At 39.3% G+C, this 5,939-nt stretch overlaps 1 long non-coding RNA gene across 2 annotated transcripts; it reads left to right on the top strand.

The window, feature by feature from the left end:
- The first annotated feature begins 2,704 nt into the window (after positions 1-2,704).
- On the top strand, positions 2,705-4,620 carry LOC137151089 (uncharacterized). Of its 2 annotated transcripts, none has more exons than XR_010919168.1 (3): positions 2,705-2,811; positions 3,956-4,067; positions 4,184-4,306. It is a non-coding gene; the product is annotated as an uncharacterized lncRNA (long non-coding RNA). The 2 variants fall into 2 exon arrangements; XR_010919169.1 differs by lacking the exons at positions 2,705-2,811; positions 4,184-4,306 and adding exons at positions 3,712-3,842; positions 4,526-4,620.
- Positions 4,621-5,939: the final 1,319 nt, after the last annotated feature.

Below are 5,939 nucleotides of genomic sequence, written 5' to 3' on the forward strand. Positions count from 1 at the left end.
TAGTCACACGGGCACTAGCTCTAATCAAGCTAGCCCAGATGTACCCTTAAGCCAATATTATCCTGTGGAACTATTCTAATTTTTAAAAAAGCACTTACTTTTGTTGTCTTCATTTTAAAAATAGACTTCATACTCTACCAGATTGAAAACTGAATACAGGTAATTACCAGTCATATGGTCCCTGTTTTTTCTGAACTGAGTCTTTTAAATGCTGTATAAATATGAGTATTATCTATAGAGAGTCTAGTATGGATAAAGTGTTATATAATTTTAAGCCACTGGAAAGCAGACTCAAAGCCTAGTGGAAGAGCATGGATTACTGAAACAGCTTCGCAGGAGGGAATAATGTATAGCTAACATTTAAAGTAATCATTAGACAGTATCAAAGAACAATGGGCATTTCATGAGCAGGGCATCTGTACAATCAGGCCTTAAATATGTATTTTTACTTTTTCTGCTCTTGTTCTAGGTTTATTTTCCTTCATGTTCATTGTACAGTTTAGTTTTATGCTGATGATACAAACAAACAAATAAATTTGCTCTCTAATTCAAACAGCTCCAGAGAGTTTCAGCTCTTGTGGGGTTTTTAACTGTTCCACTCAGAATATTGTTGTAGTTTGTTTAGACCTGGTACCATGTGGTGTTCACTGATCACTCAGTACTCAAGGTGCTACCAGATCTCTGCTTTATTCTAAGTCCAGTTTCAGCAAGCTATATGTAACAAGAGCTTCACAGACCGACTGGGAAGTGCTACCAGTATGGCAAAGTTTCACATTCTTCTCACCTACATTAAAACCTGACAACCTTTCCCCAGGAGTTCAGTATTATTTTCTCAAGGGGATCCTCTGGATTTTTATGTGGTTTCAATGGGACTACTCCCATCAATCTGATCTATATTAAAATTATAGTGAGAGAAATTTGTCAGGGCTATGGGACCCAATTCAGGACAGCATTTAAATCCATAGCTAACTTTAAGTAAGTGATTAAGTCCCATAACTTTAATTGGAACTGAAGCACAAGCTTAGTGCTGTCCTGCATAGCGATACTTTTGTGAACGAGGGCCATATACTGTCTTGCGGCTGTTCTTGAAACTCTAGTTATACGGTCAATTATTTATTTTATTATATGCGCAAAGAGATTACAAGGTCTTGTGAAGAACAGTGAATCCAGAAGGGTCAAGCTAGTTATTAGATAGTAGGAAAGTTTGAAGCAGAAATGGAGCAAGATTTACTAGATACTCATGGCCAAATTCTGTTCTGAGATACACTAGGGCACCATCTTCTAAGTCAGTAGGACTGCACCAATGTAAATGGAAGCAGAATCTGGGCCACAGGCTTTTAAAGAATTGGCTGTATTTTCTGATGAATAGTTTACCTTGCCTCTGATGTCACAATTCCAATAGAGAGGGAGGAAGGAAAGTGGAAAGTAAGGAGAGAAGGGTGAAAAGAACAAGAAAGGCATTGGAAAGACTGGCTGACTTATGGAGGGACAAGGTGAGTGAGGCAATATCTTTTACTGGTGGTAAAGACAAACTTTCGAGCCACACAGAGCTTTTCTTCAGGTCTGGGAAAAGGTACTAATATTCTAGGACCAACACGGCTACAGCTACACTGCATCCAATAATGGCCAGCTTATAATCATACAAGACAACAAAGGAAGGAGAATGAACCAAGTCCCTTCCCCTCACGCTCAAGAAATGGAACGTTCACCCTTACACCGGGTGCAACATTTTATAAGGATAGCTAGGTGAACTGAAGCACGCTGTACACATGCAGTGGGGTGTTTGAAGTGGGAAGACTGCATCACAGGCTGGGTAGAGAGCAAATGTGTATGAATGAGTTTTACAAGCTGTAATTGCTGTAGCTTGTAAGCAGTGTCAGAGTGGAGCAGTCAAACCTTACTGGACAGGTTAGATTTCTTTTTTGTTCTCCCTTCTTTTTTTTCTGTTTTGAAGTATTTCAGAGATAACTATATATTAAGAACATTGCAGTTCACCTCTCAGTAGAACAGGCTTTCACGTGGACTTTCCTAAAAAGACCCAACATTTGATCTGAAAGACAGCTCCTCCAGTACCCTGGTGTCCTATAGCACCATGCTGAAATATTCATTCAAACCTGACTGACAGGAAATAGTGCCAGCTACTGAATCAGCAATACCACTTCCTCCTGTATGCTGCATTTTTAAAAAAAGTCAGGGCCAAGTATAGACAAGGTTTGATGCAGCTTAACTCATAAAATCTGATGAGATCCCATCTTGTGGTGCTAGTATTGCAGGTCCTACTCATACACAACATGTATTTGTCTGTGTGGTGAATTATTATGCATCCTCTTTGAGGGAAAAACAGTCAGGGCTAATGTGTGCAACATTTTATCCATGCTATACTGCATGCGGGGCAGTGCTAATTGCCTGTTTGTCAGCTTTCTCTGAGCTGGTCTTGCTGATTGACTATTGTCTGAAAATCAGGCAGCAGCTAGTGTTCTGATTAATACAAAGATTTTTAATTGCCACTTCCCTTGAAATTGTTAGGAGGTAAGAACACAGATGGAGGTTTTACAACAACTTCCTTTTCAGGGGCTAATTGGAATACCAAATGGAGTAAAGCCAGACAAATGCATTGGATTTTGACTGTTGAAGTGCTTGTGGGGCCCACAGAGGAGGCAGATCCACTCATAAATGAGTCCAAGTTTGCACTCTTCTGGGGAGACAGAAGATGAAAAGGGACTTGATGTTGGCCTTTTCTGGCTGCATTAAGAATGCAGTTTGCAGCATTTAGGGAGCTTTCCGTTCATTTTAACTTGAATCTGATATTTGGTGAGATTTTGTTTGTGTTTTTGAAAGGGGCAAGACAGTTGCAATTATTACATGTTCATATAGCCCTAGGCTAGATGCCGCTGGGGATCTGTATAACAGTGGATGGGAGGCTGGATCTTTGCTTTCTGGTAAATATCAGTTCTTTCTTTCTTTCTTTCTTTCTTTCTTTCTTTCTTTCTCTGTTTTTTATTTAATGAGGCATGCACATAGCACAGAGTTGCACTCTGCACACTGGAGAACAGGCTGCAGAGCTTTGAAACATAAATGTAGTTTCCTCCTTCTCTCCCTGGAATTTTCTCACTTCTAGTTGTTTTTGTTAGCAGAAATGAAAACAAATGAAGGCAATGCAATCCTCAATGGGAAGGAACTGCAGCAAACCCAACTGTTAATATCTTGAGCATTTTATTACGTCAATAATACCTAGCTTTATGAGCAAGGTTTAGACAGCTCTAGACTTGCCAGGGAGCCAGAAGGGCATTATTTTAAATTATGCCACAATAGGAAGCTCTTGGCCAATAAAATCCAGAGATAATGTCATATTATTTTCAATTGCATGGGTGTACTGCTGAGTGAAAGATATCATCCCAGCCTTCCTTCCCTTCAATTGCCTTTTTGTCCCAATCAACTGACTATCCAACCCCATTCTAGATTTCAGATGTCTGTTTACATAAACTCATTGGGCCAGAGAGTCAGCTGGTGAGAACTGGCATAGCTCCATTGACATTAATGGAGTTATGACAACTGACATCAGCTGAGAATCTGGTGCCCTATTTTGTATTAGTTGTGTAGCATGAAGAGTGTGCAAGGCACTTGGTTCCCTCCAGCAGTCTCTAAATTCATTTCTGCTCTTTGTCCAGTGCTGTTGAATACACTAAATTTGATTCCCTCTCCTGTTAACCCAATTGCCTTTTTCAGTGATCCCATTTACCAAATGACACTTATCCTCCAAATTACAGCAACATGGAGAAGAGCACCTCAGAATGTGGGACATCACTTATTTCACCATGTAAAGGGTTCTGATTTTTTTGCATGTCAGTGCTATTGTATTTGTATTTCTTACACTTGACTATATTGTTGCTCGTATTTTTGGACGAGTAATTTATAGGGCCAAAATAACAAAACACTTGTTTTTATGGTATTTCAGTTCCTGGCTGGCAAAAATAGCATGAGAAGAGCTGCTCTTGCATTTTTTCAGCACCATAAATGACTCCCTGAGGCATTAAGAAAGCCCAGGAAAAACAAATCTGAAGAGTAAGGTAGGTAGATTTATTGGGGTTTTCCCTAATATGCAGATTATTTTTAAAGTAAAACATATCAAGGATCTCTACATCTCTCTCTCCCCCTCCGTCTCTCTCCCCACCGCCATCTCCAGTAAGGAAAGAAAAGAAGACAAGCAACTCAATGACTGGGGAAAGAAGATGGAATGTAATTATCTAGATTGGACCTAGTCAGCTTTTTTCATCCAAAATGTTTTTTGTTTTTTTTTAATGGCCTCTTTTCAAAACTGGAAAATTTCACAAAAAGCTTTCAGTTGTTCAAGATGTTTTCCACTGAAAATGGAAATGTCAATAGTTTGATATTTTGAAATGTTGTGGATTTGAAATGTAAAAAATCTCTTGTTAAAAAAAATTCAGTATTGAAACAAAGCGATGTTAACATTTTCTTTTTCTTCACAAAACCTCTTTTCTTTGTTTCCCAATCAACTCCATTTTAGATCCTCAGCATGTATGAACTGGCATACTTCTCACTCTGTACCGGCTGAAAGCCTGGCCTATCATTTATTGTTCTGAAGCAACACCTTGTAAAGAATAAAATCTGTAGAAAAAATTGTAGTGACTCCTTTACTTTTCCTCAGTTCTTGCCCTTTGAGGCATAATTAGGGTTTGTCTTCCCTCTGTCAATGCAAGGTATGCTAGTTATGTTGCAGCATTTAGGGAGCTTTCCATTCATTTTAACTTGAATCTGATATTTGGTGAGATTTTGTTTGTGTTTTTGAAAGGGGCAAAACACTTGCAAATATTACATGTTCATACAGCCCTAGGCTAGATGCTGCTAGGGATCTGTATAACAGTGGATGGGAGGCTGAATCTGTGCTTCTGTAAAATATCAATTCTGCTCTCTCTCTCTGCCTCTCTTTTTTATTTATGAGGCATGCACACGGCACAGGGTTGCACACTGGAGAACAGACTGCCGAGGTTTGAAACATAAATGTAGTTTCTTCCTTCTCTCTCTGAAGTTGATGTACCTTGCACTACACTATGTTGATGGGAGATGCTCACGCTTCTTGGTCCGGTGGAGTACCAGAGTTGATGGGAGAGTGCTCAGCAATCACCTGAGCATGTCTTCACCAGACCTGCTCGATGAATGCCACTGTATCGATGGCTGTGGTGCTGATGGAGCAGCGTAGTGAAGACAAGACCTTTGCAACAGTTCCTTTTCTGCAGAAAAGGGCAGAAATACACTAAAAATGCTAAATAAGTTGCCATGATATGTTGCTATATAAGACGCCATTAGATCCACAGAAAAGAAAGGTGTGGCAACTCTAAGAATGAGTTGGGGGGTGGGAGTGGCTACATTAACCCCATTGGAGAAGATGAAACTTGCATATCTTGTGTCAGAGACCATGTAGTTTTACATTTATTTGCATGTTTCTACAAACAGAGTAGGGACCAGAGTGCACAACAGTAAGTAGTGATCATTTTTCATGACCTTTGCTTCCTAAGATGGAGCTCAGCCCCCTAACTGTTTTCTAATGGCCCTTGACAGATGTGACTATTAATCTTTCAGATATGATCTACAATGGTTAGAAGCCCTTAGGGGATAGTTTTCAGGGATAGCTGACTCCAAAGTATTAAGATCCAGAAAATATATGCTCCATTATCCAATTAGCTTTGAAAAACATAGCATTAATTGTATCAGAGATTATTCTGTAATGATTTATAGATGACCACTATGAAGTACACTACAGTGCTTTCCAGACACACTGCAGAACTAGTCCCTGACCTAAATCTACAATCTAAGTGTAGTTATCGTATGATAAGTACTAACTATAAACAAGGAGAGCAAGGAAGACAAATGTTAGAACAATAAAATCATATAGCTGCTACTTTGTTTTGTTATGCTGGCAC

This window comes from Emydura macquarii, unplaced genomic scaffold, assembly GCF_026122565.2.
Source record: "Emydura macquarii macquarii isolate MOO-44397 ecotype Brisbane River unplaced genomic scaffold, CSIRO-AGI_Emac_v2 contig_1043, whole genome shotgun sequence".
NCBI lineage: Eukaryota > Metazoa > Chordata > Testudines > Chelidae > Emydura > Emydura macquarii.